Raw genomic sequence first — 22,656 nt, 5'->3', positions numbered from 1 at the left:
TGTTGTCTGCGTCCATGCAAGTAGCTTCGAAACCAGCCAATTACCTCAGGAGATACGAGTATGTTAAGAGAACTTAATACAGCAAGTAGAATATCAAAGTCTATAGTATGGAAGGCATTACTAAAATCAAGCAATGTCAGTACCGTAATCTGTTGATTGTGCACGCTCTTGGAAAACTTTGGAATCAATGGAATGGTTAAAGATGTATGTGTTTGAGGGGCTGAATACACATACCATTTCATTAACGCTATCAACCTCCGAGACTACATTTAACTAATTTTAGCAGCATCCTCGCGCCCATTCTGCCAAAATTGCGCTGGGGAACTATCTTCGGTTTAACTTTAGAAAGTTGTAATTTGTAAGACAAAAAGAGTAAGTCGTGGTACGAAAAGGCAGAAGCTTTGCACTGGTCATGCTTTTCAACATGACCAAAAATGATACAAGAAATAGATCGAGGAGTATACGCAGGAGGTACGCAGTTCGGAAAAACGTAAATCGCTGAAAGAGGGAGTATATGTAAGTTAGAGCCACTTATGAGAGATTTCAGACGCGATGCTCTGTTATCATTTTTGAGCAGGCAGGTATTGAAATCTCCCATGACGATAGTGTGGTTATAAAGTGGGGTGAACTGCTCTACCAGGACTTCAAATGACGAAAAATAGTCAACCGCTAGATTTGGACTACAGTAGACACCAAGAAGGAGTTTTTCATGCCCAAAGATTATCTCTATGAAAATATGTTCAGCAGTAGATGATGGTAGCAAGGAATTTGAAATTGTAAAAGGAATGTGTGATCTTATGTAAATAGCTACACCTCCACCAGTGCGCCCAATTTGGCCATTGCGAATCAAATGAAATCATGGTAGAGAGTAAGATGTTGAAGGTAGCTAAAATCACGTGTATATTTTTACTATCGAAAGAGGACAACATATCAGGGTAATGTGCAGGAATGCTCTGGGCATTTAGATGAATAGCATTGAAGTTATAATGAGGTCCATCTCATTAAAAGCGTTAGTATAACAATCCTGTAATCAGTTAATAGCCTACGTGCTATTTCTGTACTATGTGAATACTTATATGAAAATACTAAAATTAATTATTGAAATTATTATTTTATAAGTAACGATTATTGTTTTTATATTATACACTCAAGAATATTGTTTTAATTACTGTGTATTCATGTTTTGGCAATGTGTACAATTTTATGTCGTTTTTTTTTGCTTTTAAAATGAATTTAGAAAGATAGAATACTTTTATGGTAATTTTTAGTTTAAAAAGATTAAATCGCGGAGGGACTCGCGATTAACAGGAAGGCCGAGCTGTTAGGGTCATTTGCTTATTATTGAGATTTATTTATTAATATGTGATATAATTCTATATTTTTATGGTAATTTTTAGTTTAAAAAGATTAAATCGCGAAGGGACTCGCTTTTAACAGGACGGCCGAGCTGTTAGGGTCATATGCTTATTATTAATATGTGATATAATTATATGTTTAATAATATGAATTAAGAGCTTATGAGTAGCGCATGATGTATGAATTGTATGTCTGTATAACTTACGTTAGTCAATAATATAAAATTAATGTCATTAGTAAAACCTCTTTGAAATAGATTGCATAGACAATAATAAAAATATATAAAAAAAACTATAATGTCATAATATTGTATTCGAAGTTCGATTCGGGGTTGACATTCGAGTAAGGAGACAAGATGGAACAGAATATGTTTTTTATATAGTGCAAATGTTCGACGAAATGTTAATTTATTTTATTATTAATAAATGATAAGAGAAGTAAGATTGTAAGATAGAATAATAAAGTAATAAATGAGTTGTAAATACTGATGGAGTTGTTTGAGCTTTTGGCCGATGCCAACAGTAGTAAGCCGGCGATGGGTTGATCCTGATGATGATGAATTTTTAACGTATTTTGTCAAAATAAATAGAGTTCAAGCAGTTAAAATATAAAGAAGGTGCGCCTAATGCATCATCCAAACCTGCGCGACAAAGCGACTACGATGCGGGAACCTCAGCCGCGCGAAGGGTCATCGCCTCCTACGATATTTAATGTTGCCCTGCACACCTACGTGACTAAAACAGTCGAGGCTACATCTTTTTTTTTCTACAGATACCTACTGAACCCTAAAAATAGTTTGACTATGGTTTGGGTTTGGGTTGATTGTTCTTGGCCTTTGGTTGACTGTTGGATATTATAATTGAATTGATGTTTTCTCGTTTAACTGTGATTATAATATTTTATAAATTAGAAACTCCGCGCCTACGATCCAAAATATCGGAGTTTTCCAAAACATTATTTTCAAATAAATAATTATGTATCTAAGCAACGTCCATCTTGACAGCTTGACATTTGCCAATTAACATAATATTATGAACCTCTGTTACAATAGTGAAAGATCCCAGGGCCACCAGCCGTCACGTTTTTCTGACGAACGAAATGTGGACGATTGAGTAGTGTTAGTATGTACTAAGAACGCATGCCTACAGACCTTCTAGCTTGCTTAGACGGCCAATTTTCAGGTATCAGGTAATCAAGGTACATAAAAACATTAATTACCTCACGTGAATTCTCCAATTTTTTTTAATTTTTAGCTGTTTTTTTTTTAATATTAATAATTAATTGACATAAGTAAACTATAAGAGAGTGAGAGAGAAGTCAATATATCCTAATACATGTCTTACTCAGTCTCATGCGCGTAGATAATGATGTCCTCGCGCTCAAACCCACAGAGGCATTAAAATTGAATTTAGGGGATGATTGGCCCTCTGGATTGGTCTGTCTTCTTGTAAAAGGTTTTAAAATAGTTGTCTGGTGGACATATATAAAAATGGAGCATCAGAATTTACGTGCAGTTAAGTAATTACTTATTTTGGGAGCTTTAAAGCGTCTGCAAAGCAATACGGCCGACGCTTGAAGTGTCTGGGAGTATTGGCGACATATTTTTAAGGATATTGCCTAAAATATACATCAGTTTGGAGAATTTACGTGAGGTAAGTAATGGTTTTATGTACCTTGATAATCAGATACCTGAAAATTGGCCGTCTAAGCAAGCTAGCACGTAGGCTAGGCATGCTTTCTTAGTACTTACTAACACTACTCAATCGTACATATTTCCTGTGTCAGAAAATACGTAACCTCTGGTGGTCCTGGGATAAAAGTAATAAGAAAACCAGAAAAGAGCTGATAACTTCCAAACGGCTGAACCAATTTTTTTGGATTATAGCTAAGAACACTCTCGATCAAGCCACCTTTCAAACAAAAAAAACTAAATTAAAATCGGTCCATTCGTTTAGGCGCTACGAGGCCACAGACAGATACACAGATACACAGATACACAGATACACAGATACACAGATACACAGATACACAGATACACAGATACACACGTCAAACTTATAACACCCCTCTTTTTGGGTCGGGGGTTAAAAATATTTACGCCGGAACGTTATAATATCTATAATACTACACAAATTGTATTTTTATCACTTCAATGAAACGTTGGTATTCATGCCAGGCGGTGTCGCCAAAATTGGGGCGTCTATCCGTGATGAAAAGATAAATATACACACGTACATCTTATTTTTCTTACGTTATATCGTTTAGGCACAGTATAATAACTATTTCGCGTATCGAAAAACAAAAACCGGTCAAGTGCGAATCGGACTCGTAGACGAAGGGTTCCGTACCGTCGTACCAGATAAACCTCACACCCTTATGTTACTCTACAAGTTAATTACGATCTGCACCATCGTACCGTAACACTAAATCGCTTGAGAACACGGCTTTGCCGGTAGAGTGGTAACTAGCCACGGCCGCAGCCTCCCACCAGACCAAGATAAAGAGAAATTATAAAATTCCAAATGCCTCTACCGGGAATCGAACCCCGGACGTCCCACTAATAAGACTACAGTGCTCACCACTGTGCCAGGGAGGTCGTCATAACATGACTATTTCGTGGCCCGATAGTGACAGCCCAACGCTCTCGTCGTAAAAGCGTTAACAGGGCTCCTCCGTCACTCGTTTCCACTCGTTTCATACAATCGTAGTTCCAATTTCATTTGAATTTTAAGCAACCAAAGTCCATGAAATTTTGCAAACATATTCTAGAAACTATCTGTGTCTGTGGTGTTTTAGATTTTTCTAAAAATATGTAGTTTTAAAATTACAGGGGCTCAAAGATTTGTATGAAAATTTTAAGACCGCGTAACTTTGAAACCGAATATTTTAACAGAAATCTGGAAAACCACAGACATAGATATTAGTTTCTAGAATATGTCTGCAAAATTTCATGGACTTTGGTTGCTTAATATTCAAATGAAATTGGAACTACGATTGTATGAAACGAGTCGAAACGAGTGACGGAGAGAGCCCTCTTAACGACAGTCATACGGACTGACAGATTGACGCCTGTTTTATTCTCATACAGGTTTATTGTAATGTCTCCCGCGGGATCGGAACTGACTTGCACAAAACTTTATGGCGGCGGAAGGTACGAAAATAAACCGCTCTTTATTTTCAATGTTTCGTTTTATTATTTACCATCCTCTCTCTTGGTTTTTGTAAAGCTTTTTGGGGTTGTGCGTGAAAAAGGTTTTCAGAATTTTTATTACAGTTACCTTTGCTATACAGAGACATGAAAAAAATCGCGAGGTAAAAAATTTGATAAAAATAAGTAATAGGTACATCGGAAAAGAATTATTAAGTGAATTTTACTTGGCAAGCCGTGTCTATTGTTTCAAAAGGGTTAGGTACTATCGTTGTCTGAAGGAACACTGCAATTTCTTTCTTGAATTTAAAGGCACATGGCCGGTTATGTAGAAAAGTCTTTTACATTTTAAAACTAATAAAACTGTATCATAGCGGTAAGTACATTAACCAATTTTATAGCCAAAATAAAATGTAAAACCTCAATAAACCTTTTGGAGAATACACAAGCTTGTTTTATGGGACCCGCGGTTTACCGATCAATAAGGTACTTACATTATTACAATACCATTGGGATTCACAAAAGCCGATGAACTCGCCCGGTCAGGTCTAAAGGTTACACATGACCACGCAATTACTCTCGGTGTCCTTTCTATTGGAGTACTGTCACACTCAAAGGAGAGAGAAAGTTGATAGATATTGACCACTGACCACTATTAATACACGATGGACTTGCGATTACCGACCGGTTTTTTAGGCAACGATTTTTGCAATTTTGGTGCTGATAGCAGCAGTGAGCGTCATATGAGCGTAATTATTAATCGGATCTAAATGAGACATTTATTTTATCAACATAGCGCAAACACGATATCTATTTTGACACTTATCAATATAATTTTTGATACACGTGATGGGGCCGCGCGCTTCGAATCAGCATAAAAAATAACTGTCATTTAAATGGCGAACGTCTTCCATCGTACTTATGTTAATTTCAGTGGTATCGATCTATTAGGTACCTTTCAAACGAGAACTTAATGAACTAACGGCTATCAAATCTGAGTCATTGCAAAGCCAAGGATTAATAGGATTTCGTTTCGTCTTTTTGAAAGATAATTTTAAAAGATTGCTGCCTGATCTAATAAGTCTGTGTTCTTCTTGTCTGTCGGTAAGGCTGTCTTTAAGTTACTTTTTGTTTTAATCTTTTGGTCATCTCATTTCTTTCTCTTCTGTCTTCAGGATCCAGTGGATCAGCACAAGACCGTGGCGTGTGGAAGTCCCTACAAGAGACTCATGTCCAACCGTGAGCGTCTTTCGCTTGACATGATAATGATGATGATGATTTTTTTTACAGTTCAAATGCTCATATACTGTAAAATCTTATATTTGGTCTTATCATGTGACACCAAAAATCACACTTAATATTATAAAGGCGAAAGTTTATATGTGTGTGTGTGTGTGTGTGTGTATGTTTGTTACTCCTTCACGCAAAAACAACTGGACGGATTTGGCTGAAATTTGGAATAGAGATAGAAAATATCCTGGGTAAGCACATAGGCTACTTTTTATCCCAGAAAATCAAAGAGTTCCCACGGGATTTCGAAAAACCTAAATCCACGCGGGCGAAGTCGCGGGCATCAGCTAATAGGTACATACGAGTACTTCCCCCTACACATATTATAAGGTAGGTACTTGTAGGCTATAATGGGCAGTTAGCGTCTACAAAACATTGTACCAGACCGCAAATTATAGCAGTGATGGGGTAACCATTGCAAGTGTAAATAAATAAGAAGCTCAAAATAACACGAAGACTTCTTTACAACTACGCACATCGAACTGTTAACAATTTATTCAGTAGGTAATCGTACCTACTGACTACTTCCGAGTAAATACTGACTACATAATATTGCATTTTTAATACATTGGCAAAAACGTTTTACAATTAATATATCAAATATTCGGTTTTTCAATTTATTTTTATGTTTAAAAACCGGCCAAGTGCGAGTCGAGTCGAGTCGGTCAAGTGCGAGAGGGTAACTACTGGGGTAATTTTTCCGAGGGTTTTTTTTTTTGGATCGGACTATTTGTAGAGTTGTTGACGAATAGTAATCTGATGAAAATTATTGGCATCGGTTATTGCCATATTATGCTAATAGAGCTGCCAAATATCTCCTGCTACAAGTTAGTGATTGATTTAATGACTGCAATTACATATACATTATATATTACTATAGCTACAACAATATGTGAATACTGAATAACTGGTTCGCCACCACAGAACTCTAAATTGTGATGGAAATAGTGTCTGTTTTCTTTAATATCAGAACTGCGTGTAGCCGATGTAGTGAAACTTTAGTATTCAAAGCAACGTAAATTAAACTGAAGTTTAAACCGCAGCAGAAAGTAAGAAACTAGCTAACTAACAGCTTTATAAAGATTTTGATATCCTATAAATTGCTAAGTAAGAGCACACTACGCATTGAATGCTCAATTCCCTAAATTAGTACCGATAAATGTAAATGATGAAGTGTGAACGCATAGTACCTACTCTGTGACAATGTCATTGTATAAAATATGTTCTGTGGCAACTGTCATCCTTTCTCTTGTTGGCCGCGTCCGAATAAATTGCTGTCTGTCATAAGTGTTATTTTATTTAAATAATATAATATTTTGAATTTCGCCAAAATAGTTCCTTTAGGTTTTGGGCCCCGGACGGCCACTGCGCGTAATAAATTAAAATCAAATAAATACAGTTTATTTTGGCGGATTAAGACAGATTTCGGACGAACGCGTGTCGCGTAGGGCCTTTACTTTTCAGGACATCATGGCGTCAATCAATCGACTTGCCTTTATTGAGAAGCTCACTGGTCGAGACAACTACAATACATGGAAATTCGCCGTGAAATCATATCTCGAGCACGAGGATTTGTGGGAATGTATTGATCCGGGCGCTAAAGATGCTCAAAAAGATGTGACGGCAAAGTCAAAAATCATATTGCTTATTGACCCGGTAAATTATATACACGTTCAAGAAGCACGGACAGCACGCGAGGTATGGCTAAACTTACAGCGCGCATTCGACGACTCCGGCCTGTCACGTAAGGTAGGACTTTTGAAAGATTTAATTACAACAAGCCTAGATAGTTGCTCAAATGTTGAGGAATACGTGAACAAGGTGATGTCCACTGCACACAAACTCAGAAATATAGGTTTTGCTGTAGATGATGAGTGGTTAGGCACTTTGCTTCTGGCAGGTTTGCCGGACACCTACAAACCTATGATCATGGCAATAGAGAGTTCAGGTGTGTCTATTAGTGCAGATTTTGTAAAAACTAAAATTTTACAAGATGTAAAGTCCTCTGACTCAGCTGCATTTTATACTAATTATAATAAAAGGAATGTACACAAGTTTAGTCGGAACAAGGGTCACGGAAAGGGACCCAGGTGCTACACCTGTAACGAATATGGTCACAAGAGCACAAATTGTACTTCTAGTAAGAAGAAAGAGAGTAAATCTAAAAGTAATAATAGCAATTCTGGATTTGTAGCTGCTTTTTCTGCTTTTTCAGTTAGCGTTGACAATTGCTGGGTCATCGACTCCGGTGCGAGTGTGCATATGACCAACCGAGAAGATTGGTTATATGATCGCAAGACAGCAACAGTAGCAACGATAAAAATGGCAGACAGTAAAAGCTTACAAGTGAAAGGATGTGGCAATTTAAATCTACAAATACCAGGATCCGGCAACAACACTCAAGTCATTCAGGTTAGAGATGTTTTATACGTGCCAGGACTAGCAACCAACTTGCTGTCAGTCAGTCAAATGACTCGGAATGGGTGTCAGTTAAAATTTACAGAAAATGAATGCAGCGTCTATCAAAATCAGAAATTAATTTTGACAGCTAAATGCATAAATAATATGTATGTGGTGAATGATGCAGCATATGCACTTTTTACTTCTACTTATTTATGGCATCAAAGATTAGGTCACCTAAACTTTACTGACCTTGCAAAAATTAAAGAATTTACTACTGGTACCGATTTACCACAGTCCATAAATACAAATAATGTACTTTGCACTACTTGTATTGAAGGAAAGCAGACGAGACAGTCGTTTAAGCATGAGGGCACGAGAGCTTCTGAAATCCTCGGTTTAGTTCACTCCGATATATGTGGACCCATGGAAAAGCTATCTCTGGGAGGTGCCAGATATTTTATTACATTTATTGATGACTGTTCTAGGAAAGTTTATGTTTATTTTTTAAAATCAAAGTCTGATTCCTTAGAAAAATTTAAAGAGTTCAAAAATCTTGTTGAAAATCAGTTAAATAGAAAGATTAAGATATTAAGAACAGATAATGGCAAAGAATATGTAAATAATGAGCTTGATAACTTCTTGAAAAAGTCAGGTATCCAACATCAAACAACCAATCCTTACACGCCTGAGCAAAATGGTTTAGCCGAGAGAATGAACCGAACTTTGGTCGAGAGAGCTAAATGTATGCTTTTAAATTCCAGTTTATCTAAACAATTTTGGGCTGAGGCAGTGTCAACAGCAGCATATGTCATCAACAGAGCTCCTACGAAGTCGCTACAATACAAGACTCCTGAGGAAGTATGGAGTGGAAAGAAACCAGACATAAGTAATTTGAGAATATTTGGTTGTAAAGCTATGGTGCATATTCCCAAAGAGAAAAGACAAAAATGGGATAGTAAATCTCAAAAATTAATATTCGTTGGATATTGTAGTGACACAAAAGGATATAGGTTATATGATGAGTCAAAGAAACAAGTTTTAAGAAGTAGAAATGTCATATTTTTAGAAAATGATATTAAAAAGGATTATGCACTTATTCCATTGACTGAAAAGAATACTGACAGCTTACAAGAGACCTCAAAAGAGTCCTGCAGCACAACTGCTGATGCAGCAGATCTGAATACAAGCTCTCTTATAGATAGCTCTGACACAACTTATGGTGCTGATGAGACCTATGTACCAGAGGAGCCAATAAAGGAAGTTACCCCAAGGCAGATATCTTTGAGACCTAGACAAAACATCAAGAAGACTTTTTTATGTCAGGCGGTAACCAGCTCTGTTACACCGATAGAAGAGGATCCTGAGACACCAGAGGCAGCTTTGTCAAGCGTTAACTGTCTTCAGTGGCAAAAAGCTATGGAATCTGAGTATAATTCACTAATAGAGAATAACACGTGGACACTCACCGATCTTCCATCAGGTCGTCGAGCCATACCTTGCAAATGGGTTTATAAAACGAAGCTGGATGCAGAAGGCAACATAAGCAAATATAAAGCAAGATTAGTTATCAAAGGCTATGCACAACGGCGTGGTATTGACTATGAAGAAGTGTATGCGCCTGTTGTCCGTCATACCTCAGTTAGATACTTGATCGGCTTGGCTGTTAAATACAAAATGAAAATAGAGCAGATGGATGCTGTGACTGCCTTCCTTCAAGGTGAAATTGACGTGGAATTGTACATGGAGCAGCCACCATTATATAAACAAAATGAACAAGTATGTAAACTTAATAAATGAATCTATGGCTTAAAACAAGCAAGCAGAAGATGGAATATGAAATTAAATGATGTCCTACAAAATATTGGTTTGAAAAGGTCAAAGGTCGAACCTTGTATCTATTACAATATTTCTAAGAAAAATATATTAATAATTGCAGTATATGTGGATGACTTACTTTTGTTTTATACTGATGAAAATGAAGCTAAAAATTTAAAACAACAATTAAAGGATAATTTTAAAATGCAAGACCTAGGAAGAGCTAACTACTGCATTGGGTTCAGAATTACATACCTAGAAGATGCTATATGCATTGATCAAACAAGATATATTGATCAGATCTTAGAACGTTTCCATATGGGTGAATGTAAGCCTGCGAGTACACCCATGGAACCAGGAATGATACTTACAAGCTCTGGTAAAGATATCTTGACAGACGTACCCTATCAAGAAGCTATTGGATGTTTACTGTACTTATGCCAAGGAACTAGGCCCGACATAACCTATGCAGTTAACACTTTGAGTAAATTTAATAATAAACCTGAAATTAATCACTGGCAAGCAGTCAAGAGATTAATGCGTTACCTGAAGGGTACAAGAAATATGAAACTAATGTACAAGCCAAATAACGAATCAATCATTGGATACTGTGATGCTGATTGGGCTTCAAACTCTGAAGATCGTCGTTCTTGTACTGGTTACATTTTTATGTTTCAGGGCTCTGCCATATCATGGAACTCAAGGAGGCAACCAACAGTAGCCTTATCCACCACCGAGGCAGAGTATATGTCTCTGTCTGCCGCAGTTCAAGAAGCCTTATGGTTAAGGCAGCTGCACACTGAACTTTGGCCACAAGAAAAACTTTTTCCTCTGAAATTGTACTGTGATAACCAAAGTGCAATCAAGCTAACGTGTAATGAAAGTTTTCAGGCTCGCAGCAAACACATCGACGTGCGGCATCACTTTGTAAGAGACAAGGTAGCCAATGGAGAGATTTGTGTCGAGTACGTTGAAACCAGCTCGATGACTGCAGACTCGCTGACCAAAGCCCTGCCAAAGCCAAAGCATCAACACTTCCTTGGAGCTATGGGTTTGCGTTCAAGGGAGGATGATGAAGTGTGAACGCATAGTACCTACTCTGTGACAATGTCATTGTATAAAATATGTTCTGTGGCAACTGTCATCCTTTCTCTTGTTGGCCGCGTCCGAATAAATTGCTGTCTGTCATAAGTGTTATTTTATTTAAATAATATAATATTTTGAATTTCGCCAAAATAGTTCCTTTAGTAAATTAAAAATTTATAACACCCCCGACAAGTGAAGGTTACAAGTAACTAGAAAAGAGCGATAACTTTCAAACGGCTGAACTGATTTTCTTGGATCGTAGCTAAGAACACTCTCGATCAAGCCACCTTTCAAACGAAAAAAACTAAATTAAAATCAGTTCATTAGTTTAGGAGCTACGATGCCACAGACAGATACACAGATACACACGTCAAACTTATAACACCCCTCTTTTTGGGTCGGGGGTTAAAAAATAGACTGTGTAACTGCTTTTCTGTCACAAAATTGGTCTCCCCCTACCCATATTCGCTCGCTTTGCTGATTTTAATAGGTATCTTTTAAGAGTGGCGAGCGAGCAGTCAGTGTCCATCGGCTGTGTCCACGATTCGCCTTCCCTGTTCGATCTATATTCTATACAAGTCATTTGATATGCAAAATATCACGTGGCTACTTCGCTTAGTGGAGACCCTGCTTATGGTTACTTGATCCGTACTATTTTTTTTCAATAGCGCTATAATTGAATAGTCAAAGCTTTAAAGCCTACACGTAGTTTGAAAGCTACGTCGCAACAACGGACATCCGTATTAATAATTTAATAGAAATAGGTACTGTTAAACTATCCTATCCATATTTCAATTACAATCACTGTGGAGTGAAGTCAACTCGATACAATAATAGCGAAGTTTAGTTCTCTTCAGACCAGGAACTATGGCTTTTGAATAGTTAATGTTTTGAATGAATATCTTAGTGGATATTTGAATAATACGTTTACGGTTTACGGTAAAACTCAAAAGTCCTACCCTTAGAGGACACGTATACTTGCAGAATAGACATTTGCCGAGCATTTTTTTAAACCAACTAAAAATCAGCTTAATTTATTTGAGGTTAAAACTGGTAATTTAAAAAAAAAACTGATTAAATGCAAGTCGGGCCTTGGTCTTTTAGGGTTCCGTATATAATTATGAACGTCTCATATTGGGTGTGTGGAATATTATATCTTTTCCGAGCTAGAACATTGCAATAAGCCTTGAGTTCCCAAAAAATGTTCGTTCGTTTTTGTCACAGCTTACAAACTATTTTATAAATCTTTGTTTTCAGTATTTGTTATTTAAATACAGTATTTGGTACATAGGTATAGGTATACCGAAATTTCATATTCCTAACTAGTTTAGTTTTGACTGTGCACCTTTGCAGACTTTGACTTAGCGAGACACCTAACATAGTCCGGCCCATAGCACGCTTTTTATATAGCCTTATAATATTAACTACGTTTTTGTCAAATAATATTATATTGTGAAAATACACGAAGAATTCCATCATACCTACTTGCATCAAAATAGATTCACAGATTCTAAAAGTAGAAACTTGTTCCTTTGTGAACTTGTGAAACAGAATATGAAGTTTCACTTAGAAATAAAATAGTTTCAAATGGATAACCGTACAGTGCATTAGGAATTTAAGCTAATGCACGTACTTGTATCAAAGTTCATAAATTATTGCACTTTCTCTTTAATAGAGAATCTAAAAGCTAAGTTTGTTTGCTAACAGGGTGTATGAAGTTTTAAATAATTTATGTTTTGAATCGACAGTGCATTAGTTATACCTACTTAATTAATGTAAATTAATAATGTAGAGGGATAATTATTTTATTTCTGTTGACCAAATATAATATTGCATTTTTACATAGCTGATACATATAGGATTAGACTGTACAAACAAAGTAATTTTGTACTAAACCACCTAAATATAAAATGTAAATATAGATTTGCTTGAAAAGCTAGACGAAATAAAGTTTACCGGGTTGATTTTATATTTGATACATTTTAATAACATTTGAACTATAATATTATCATCGTTATATTATCGTCATCATCTCTACCCATCGCCGACCCAATACTGAGCACAGGCTCCTCTCAGATTGAAAGCAACTCTTAGGCGTGTAGGTTTCCTCGCGATATTTTTTTTACCTAGGCGACCGATTAGTCGGCCTTTTTTCAACCGACTAATCGGCTAGTCGGCCAATTTCATAGTCAGCCCATCTCGTTACCTTAATCATAATAACCCTCAGGTTTTTTAGAGCTATTGGGAACTCTTTGATTTTCCATGATAAAAAGTATCCTATGTCACTCTCCAGATCTTTACCTATACCTATTCCTGTAAATAATCACGTCGATCCGTAGCTCCGTTGCGGCGTGATTGAAGGATTAATTGGGTAGTGATTTACCCTTCACGAAACTCATTAGTTGAATTCCGGTCAACACAATATTTGACTTGACTCTCATCTTCCACCACACGATTAGTCCTTTCAGAGTTATTCCGGTCACATTCCGTGACATTGGTGACGCCTATATTTGGAAAGGTCTTTTCGCTTTGTCACTTATATGACTCAATGTGCCAATGATTTTAGATCTTAAAGCAAAAGTCGTAAGGATTAAAATGATAAAACATCAATTTAGTAGTACGCCGTTTAAATAGTTACGTAGATCATATCTACTAAAATGGGTATGTTATTATAATTTCGTTCGCCACGAGCCTATAAAAATGTATGTGGCAACTAATTAGCGAAAGTAATTTTGTGTTCTGATAGTCTCATGATACTGCGATGTATAAAAAAATTTAAAGTAAAATTTTTCAACTGCAAATAATGTTATATTATTTGGGAATAAGTAAATAAGTCACACTAATATTATAAAGGCGAAAGATTGTATGTGTGTGTGTGTGTGTGTGTGTGTGTATATTTGTTACTCCTTCACGCAAAAACTACTGGACGGATTTGGCTGAAATTCGGAATGGAGATAGATAATATCCTAGATTAGCACATAGGCTACTTTTTATCCCGGAAAACCAACGAGTTCCCACGGGATTTCGAAAAACCTAAATCTACGCGGACGAAGTCGCGGGCGTCAGCTAGTAATAAATATACAAATAAAGTTGTTTTCATTTACAAGAAAATATATAAATCACTTATTTATTTTTAGAATAGTTACCCCTGAAAAGGTAATAGATAAACAGACACACTTTTGCATTTATAATATTAGTATGGATTTAGATTTTATACCATTTATATACCACTAGCCGATGCCCACGACTTCGCCCGCGTGAATTTAGGTTTTTTGAAATCCCGTGGAAACTCTTTGATTTTCCGGGATAAAAAGTAGCCTATGTGCTAATCCAGGATATTATCTATCTCCATTCTGAATTTCAGCCAAATCCGTCCAGTGGTTTTTGCGTGAAGGAGTAACAAACATACACATACACACACACACACACATACAAACTTTCACCTTTATAATATTATAATATTTATATACCATAAAATAGATACACTCTTCAAAACTCTACAAAACCTATTGCTCGAAATATTTTCAAGTGGTGTGTATTTTTTTTGTGGAACAACGGTTTAGACAAAACAACGTTACAATGTATGCAAATATTTTTCGCAAACAGAATACATGGGCGCACTAAAAAATAAGCCTATGCAATATGTTTTGAGTGCTCTCATGTATGAAAACCGGTCAAGTACGAATCTGACTCGTACACGAAGGGTTCCGTAGTATAACTAATAATGCAAGTTAATGACGGACAGCGCTATCTCTATGTGATTTAATTAACCTAATTATGTTTTGTGAATGCATTTTCATTTCCGTTTGTGATCCATCTCGACATTTCGATTTTCGGAATTTTTCGTTTAGGTTCTTTTGCTATAAACCTACCTATCTGCCTTTCATGATTCTAGGTCGACAGACAGACAGACAACGAAGTGATCCTATAAAGGTTCCTTTTTTTTCTTTTGGGTTACGGAACCATAAAAATAACAAAAGTAGTTCACTTGGATGTTAATAATAATAAAATAATGTTGAAAATATTTTGTTTTGTCTCGGATTCTTTAGCTTGCTTTATTACATACTCTGCCATTTGAAAATATATCTTTAGATTTTATATGAAAAACCTATTCTTATTTGCTAATGATCTTTATTAATTAAGAACACTACGACGTTCATTAATTATTCTAATTTGCGGAAATTTTTCTGACGACCTCCCTGACACAGTGGTAAGGACTATGGTCTTATTAGTAGGAGGTCCCGAGTTCGATTCCAAGCAGGGGCAATTTGGATCTTTATAATTTCTAAACTGGGCTGGTCTAGTGAAAGGCTTCGGCCGTGGCCAGTTACCACCCTAACGGCCAAACGTTTTGGCGTTCCGGTACGATGCCGTGTAGAAACCAGAGGGGTATGGGTTCAATAAAAACTGCCATACCCTATCCAGGTTAGCCCGCTTCCATCTTAGACTGCATCATCACTTACCACTAGGTGATATTGCAGTCAAGGGCTAACTTGTATCTAGAATTAAAAAAATTAAAAAAAAATTGTCGAGAGGCCGACCCTTATTTGGGGGTCCGAGGTTCGGTCCCATGCACGCAATTGTAATTTTTTGAAGCTATGTCTTTTTTAAACAATGAAATATCCCTTGCTTTAACGATGTACAGAGATTCTTCACTAACGGTGATGGAAATCATCGTGAAGAAACCTGGATGCTTGAGATTTCTCCATGATGTCTTCAAAGGTGAAATTTGATAATTGACACTTGGCTAGTGTGGTGGACTATGCCCTAATTCCTTCCAATTCAGAGAGGAGGAGATAGGCTGAGATGATAATCTATTTTACGAAGGCATTCATGAGTTCGCTGCAAATCAGAAACGAGGAAGCTCTTCCTACATGTAGTATTTACTAGTAGGTAGGTACCTATACGCAGATCTTAGCATGTTAACATAAAATTGAGAAGAATTATTTAAGAAGACTAGAACGTTCAAGAATCTGATTCAATTAGCAAAATTATACTGAAAATGAAAACTTGTGCGAAGGAAGTTTATATTTTATGCATTTCTTGAAAGCTGTTTGTTAGAACGGGACAACATTGAATAAGTTAGCAAAAATATGCAAGTTCCTCATATTTTCTCATAGTAAAAACTGACTTATTCTTCAACTTGTTCAACTTTGACAAAAGATTTATAAAACTCCCTAAGGGACTCACTCGCGATCAATGCAATCATTACAATAAGTAATTTATAAATCTAAATAGGTATAAAGGAAAACTGACTGGCTGACTGACTGAACTATCAATGCACAGTTCAAACTACTAGACAACATATAGGCTATTATGGCGTCCTAGACATCCGCTAAGAAAGTATTTTAGAAAATTCAACCACTAAGGGGGTAAAATAGGGGTTTGTGATTTGTGTAGTCTACGCGGTCGAAGTCCCGAGTATAAGCTATTATGGAATACTTTGTGAAATCAGATGTTTCCAAAGGTTATACTGAACAGTTTACAAACTAAAGATAACTTACCAAACATTAGATGAACATAGTTCGATTTAGTCTCCCACAATATTATCTTAATTGTGTAACATAGTTTAGTGCGTTGGTAAACAGTAAAATTTTTCAATCCTATACAAAACCAACAAGAAGCCTTTGGGTCAACGGGCTTCATAAACCAAGCGTCAAATAAACGCCCACGTCTAATGATAACAAAGATGTAATCCTGAAACTAATAAACAGTAGGTAATAAACCTACCTACATCTATAATAGATCGTTATTCCTTATAAGATAATATACAAATCGGAGAGACCTTCTCGGAGAAATGCGGAAGTGACGCGTTTTTCCCAGTTACTTAGAACTTTGGGAGTTGGGTTTTCTATTTTATCATAATTTCATTGTCAGTTTCGTGGTCCAATTGTTTAGTGGTAGTTTACCTTTTAAGGAATGTAAAGTAATTATCCTCCTTTCCTCGTAATTGTAAAATTACAAGTCTTAAACACTGAAGATAAAGAGGATCCTCGTTGTAGGTGACGGAAAAAACACGAATTGTGTTCTTGTAAACCTGGTAGGTTGAGTATATTAACTATACTGGGAGTTCTAGTATGACATCTCTCTATAGTATAATCTGTGGTATAATATTACAGTGAATTAGATTATGATTTTTAAAGCTATTAACTACCAAAACAATGAACATCACGTAATAGCAAAAAATCTTCTGCCGTATAAATACTTTTGGTGATTTAGCATATTAACATATTATTCCGGGCTGAGATTCATTTAATTTACGATATGAAAGGTTTTACTCTGCAAATATTATGATAGAGAGAGAGAGCCAGCGAGTGCCAGACCTTCGTTATTTTATAAAAGCTGAAAGTTTGTGTGCGCATTGTCCCTAACACAGGGAGGAACGATTAGTGACTATTTTGGGTCATCGTGGCTTTGACAGATGTCAGGTAACAAAGATGTATAAAAGTCAATTTTTTTTTTATATTTTCTCCGAAATAGTATTAAAAATCACGTCGTTCATTACATAGTGTGCCACCTGCTAAACGACCTTTAAGTTAAAAGTATCTAATACTATTCTAAATAAAATATAAAAAGTACTTGTTGGGAACAATACACAGAAAAACTTTCAGCTTTTCTAAAATAACCAAGGTCTGGCATGCGCTGGCTCTTAGTCCATGAGTGATTAAATGGAAAAACCTTTTTGAAGCGAGCCTACACTCGATTTTATACTCATAATACGTAGATACTTATATTTTTAAACAGATCGTGGAAAAAATAATTACGTAAAAATAAATAATTCCTTCAATTTTATTTATTTAAGCTCATTTTTGATAGAAATAGTGTGAAACTTTCTTTTTTAAAGCTAAATAATATTTGATAGGTTTTGGTATTGATTGCAAAGATATGTTAACTATAACTTTCAACTTAGTTCATAATACTCTGATTGAAAACTCAAAGTCCATTAAAAGTTAAGGACTTAGCCTACCTAACCTACGAGCAAGTAAGTTGGTTAGGTAAACACAAAAACTGTGGACCGCGTATTAAAAAAAAAATTGAAAGTACTCAATGACAAAATCTGTCTAATTTAGCTACTAGATCGTTTTTGATTTTTGATTAATCACCGCACGAGTGCCTGCCGTTAGGTAGTGCATGTACTTAGGTTGGAACTCGATTTCGAGTTTGACGCAGAAATCACATCTTCGAACTGAAATTCCCTCTAATGCGGTGAGCTTTCTGGACCGAAATTCGCGGATTTTTCATCGGTGTCATGAGTGGAGTGGCAAAAACAAATAAATAATCATTTAGTGTATAGACAGGTAAATTTTTAATCATCAATCTTCCAAACATAAAGGATATTCAAGGATCCTGAATTATTATAAATATCAGAGATATTCGATATTCATAGTTTTTCTTTTCCAGAGAGAAAAGAAAGAACTATGATTTTTTTTACCCTGCATAGGTCCAGCGATGTTTCTTAATTTCCATTCAAATGGAAAAGATCCGAATAAAAAAAATAGGTATGCCTTTACAATGCTCGAATTCCCCTAAAAGCTACATTTCCCGTTAGATGAATATAAAACAATACAAACAATTGCTCCTGAAACTGAACGGATACAGTCAATAGTGTAACACAGGGAGAGCAGCAACAAAATTATTCGGACAGCTCTTGTTTTTTCAAACAATATTGCTCTATTCCAGAGTAGGTAGATATCTGGAATGAAGGCTGCCAGTTCTTGTAATGAAGTTTTCGATTATTAAAAATTGAACATTTTCCAATAAAGAGTTCTGTTATGTTATCAAGCATTGCGCATTGGAAAAAACTTTTCTTTAGTACAACAATACAATATCAATAATATAAATTTTTTATACAGGGATAAATGCAAATGAAATTTTTTATATCTATTTCTAAAAACACGGTTCATTAGGTACAGTTTTTTCTTTTACATCGTAGTTTTATTGATAGAGCAGACTCTATAGAAATAAGTGTAACTCGTCAATAGTTGACAAAAGCTACTCTTTTTTTTGAACCCACCTACCCACTGTTTTCTTTTTTAACCACTGACCCAAAGAGAGGGGTGTAATAAGTTTGACGTGTGTATCTGTGTATCTGTGTATCTGTCTGTGACATCGTAGCTCCTAAACTAATAAACCGATTTTAATTTAGTTTTTTCTTTAAAAGGTGGCTTAATCGAGAGTGTTCTTAGCTATAATTCAAGAAAATCGGTTCAGCTGTTTGAAAGTTAGCAGCTCTTCTCTAGTTACTGTAACCTTCACTGTCGGGGGTGTTATAAATTTTTAATTTACACTTGTTATATTAGCAATACGTTCTAAGCAAATAAATTATAGTCCGTACAAAATGAAAACTTACTCGCTATTTCATATTGTGTCAACTGTAATGTCAAAAGTACGATTCACCTTTAAAATAAGGACAAAAATATTGTACTTTTGATATGACAGTTGATATATAAAGTTAAAATGGCAAGTGAGTTCTCATTTTTTACGCATTATATATTTTTGAATAAATGGTCTAGTAGATTGGCAAAACATTCCATATAGCAACTCACCTTCAACGGAAAAAATAGTCTTGTATTTACCTTGTATATACCTTGTAGCTATAGTGAATTGTTTCATAAACAATATACTTATGGAAATATAGAAAGTATTGATCTCAATTATATCATTCCTGAACGTGCCGGATGTTTAATAAACAACATGTCGAGAAAAGACGCATACCCCCATTATTTAGACTAGAGGTTACTTGACAGGTTTCATTGATATAGGTCAAGTCCCTTGACAGTAGGGAAAAGATCGAAGTTTTCACGTGAGATATAGAAGGTATGGGAAAAAGAATAATTGATTAGCTTTATGTACATAATATTTACGTTAGGTATCGAATGGTGTTTGGGGGCACGTAGTGTCCCAATGGTGGGTCTGCCGCGGTGGACATCCGCTGGCGGAGTAACGAAGTATTGTTGGTCCCTTGTGCTCCGTCGTCAGCGGTGAGATGGAACTTCGTGAGGTTATAGTCGGTAGGTGTCCGAAATAACCCCTGTTCTCCCCCGTGGCCGGTGGTATCCATGACGGGCCAAAATGAGTTCTCACGCGCCATTTTTACTTTACTATGTGTCAAATATCATGTCAAAAGTATATGGCCTCGATAGCTCAAAGGTTAAAGGAGCGGACTGAAGACCGAAAGTTCGCCGGTTCAAACTATTGTCGTACCTACTCCTAGCACAAGCTTTAGGCTTAATTGGAGGGGAAAGGGGAATATTAATCAACATAATAAACTTGGCTACTATTCTTATATAAAAAAGTACGATTTTAGTCCTTATTTTAAAGGTGAACCCATAGAATCCATGGGTGAACTGTACTTTTGACATGGCAGTCAACCCATAGAGTCAAAATGGCGCGTGAGAAGTCATTTTGTACGGACTATATTTGCCTCAAATATTACGTATTATATTATGGAGATAAATAAAATATTTGCTTCTACAATACTTGAAAGTCTACTTGAATCCTTTATAAAGCTACGACTGACTGAAAATACTTTTTGATCGACGATCGCTATAATATTACTATGTCAAGTGGGAGCTAAGACACATGACTTGCTTCTAGGTATGCACTAGACACTGATCAATTTCATATTACTTACAAAAAAACTAGCTTTTACTCGCGACTACACTGCTAATGTGGTTTTAGATCTTTTTGTATGTATATATTATATATTTAAAGATCCTGGTGAGACAGGTTTACTTTTTATTCCGGAAATTCAAGAAATTCTCACGGGATTTTAAAAACCTAAATCCATACGAACGGAGTCGTGGCTAGGGTGAAAGAGAAAATTTCATGCCTGCAGCGTCATCAAGTTGTAGCCATGTTGTAGCCTTCAAACTATTCCAGTTCACAATGTGACATGCAGTATGTGGCTATGTTCGCTAATTAGTGAAGTGGTATTAGTTGACCCTAATTGTTCTTAGTGTTGTAGTCGAGTTGTAGTTCTACGTTGTAAAAAACCTACAGCAAAATCTTTAATGCTAGAGTCTAGACCCAGGGCGTTCCGATTCGATTTCGATAGGTATTTAAACTTCTGAGTTAAAAACGAGATCAGACATCTAAATTAGTTGGTCAGGATAAAAGGGATTCGTCGAAATAATTAACAATGCAAATCTCTTGTACCAACGTAGTGGAATTACGATTTAATAATTCCACAAGCAATCATGCACTTTGTTTGATTCCATGGATAAAATGAGATTTAATTAATTTTGATCATTTTACAATTATTTCTAATCAATTATTCAATCATAAATATTCTGTCCTAGAGGCGATGGCCGTTGGAGTCGGAAAGTCCTTGAGTGGAGACCGCGTTTAACAAGCGTAGTGTGGGACGCCCTCCAGCACGATGGACCGATAATATAAAGCGGCTGGCGGGAAGTGGCAAGATGAGGAAGGCTGATGACCGGGTGTGGTGGCGCTCTTTAGGGAAGGTCTATGTCCAACAGTAGACTTCCACATGCTGATGATGATGATGATGATGATATTCCCACTTCAACTAAGCATAAAGCCTAGGAGTAATCACGAAAATACTGCAATGGGTGGGGTTTGAACCACCGACCTTTCGAAATTCAGTCCGCTCCTTAACCGTTGAACTATTGAGGCTTGAAGTGCTTGAACTATCAATTTAAAGTACCTAGGTATGTCAGTCAATAAATTTTTCCTTCTATGTATAAAATAAAATGAATACTATTATGTGTTTAATAGTATTTTTATGTATTTAATAGTATTTGTTAGTAGTTTTTAAAATGTTAAGACATCATGAAAAAAATGGTCAAAAATTTTCCTACCTAAGTTTTCATGCCTATCTAGGTACTTAGTTGGTGCTCTATGCCTCATCATCTAGTCTAAGCTACACCATCAGCTATTTAATTGTAACTATATTTCTTCAGGAGATATTAATTTTATGACCCTTATTTTTATTTATTGTATGTATTCTTTAATTTTCGTAACAATTTTAACAGATAAAAGAGTCTGCAAACTGGTTTATTAAATTTTAATATAAAATTACCACAAAAACTTTAGGCGCGGTTTAAATAGACGTTAAACCCATCTATTCCATGCAACGCACATGTTTAACATCAGTTTAAACCCGCCTAGTAAGATCACACGATGTAGTTAAAAAACACGTAGCACTGTCTGTCAATACGAAGGATAGCAACAGTCACAAAGATAAAATACAGTCGATATGCCTAAAGGGAAAGAAATAAAATAAAGTAATAAATTCTCACCTCCCTGATGAATAACTTTCACTACGTCCGCCTGAAAATCTCTTCTCTTATACACTTCAAGAACTCAAGACACCACGTTAGTAAACCCACACACGATTCATCAACATAAAATAACCTACACTTAACTAAACAAAAAATATTGAACGGCAAGTTAGAGGGAAATTATGGGAAAAGTGTTTTATCGAGTCGGAAAAGCACGTTCGAACATCGGTATTAAAAATTCACGGAATCGTACCGAAATCGTACGACACGGGCTGTCGCGACGCGTGCTTACTTCGAACTGAGGAGTTGCCC

At 36.0% G+C, this 22,656-nt stretch overlaps 1 protein-coding gene across 4 annotated transcripts in view; it reads right to left on the bottom strand.

Annotated features, from left to right (window-relative positions):
- LOC123872255 (fibronectin type III domain-containing protein 5) overlaps nucleotides 1-22,656 on the bottom strand; it is a 153,482-nt gene extending 130,826 nt beyond the window's left edge. For all 4 annotated transcript variants that reach the window (XM_045916422.1, XM_045916424.1, XM_045916423.1 and 1 more), the window contains exon 1: nucleotides 22,363-22,656. The gene's annotated coding sequence lies outside the window, so the exon portion shown is untranslated. The remainder of the gene's footprint in view (nucleotides 1-22,362) is intronic.

This window comes from Maniola jurtina, chromosome 15 (assembly GCF_905333055.1).
Source record: "Maniola jurtina chromosome 15, ilManJurt1.1, whole genome shotgun sequence".
In the NCBI taxonomy this organism is placed as follows: Eukaryota; Metazoa; Arthropoda; class Insecta; order Lepidoptera; family Nymphalidae; genus Maniola; species Maniola jurtina.
Note: the sequence above shows the minus strand (reverse complement) of the source record. Positions and strands in the feature narration are given on the sequence as shown.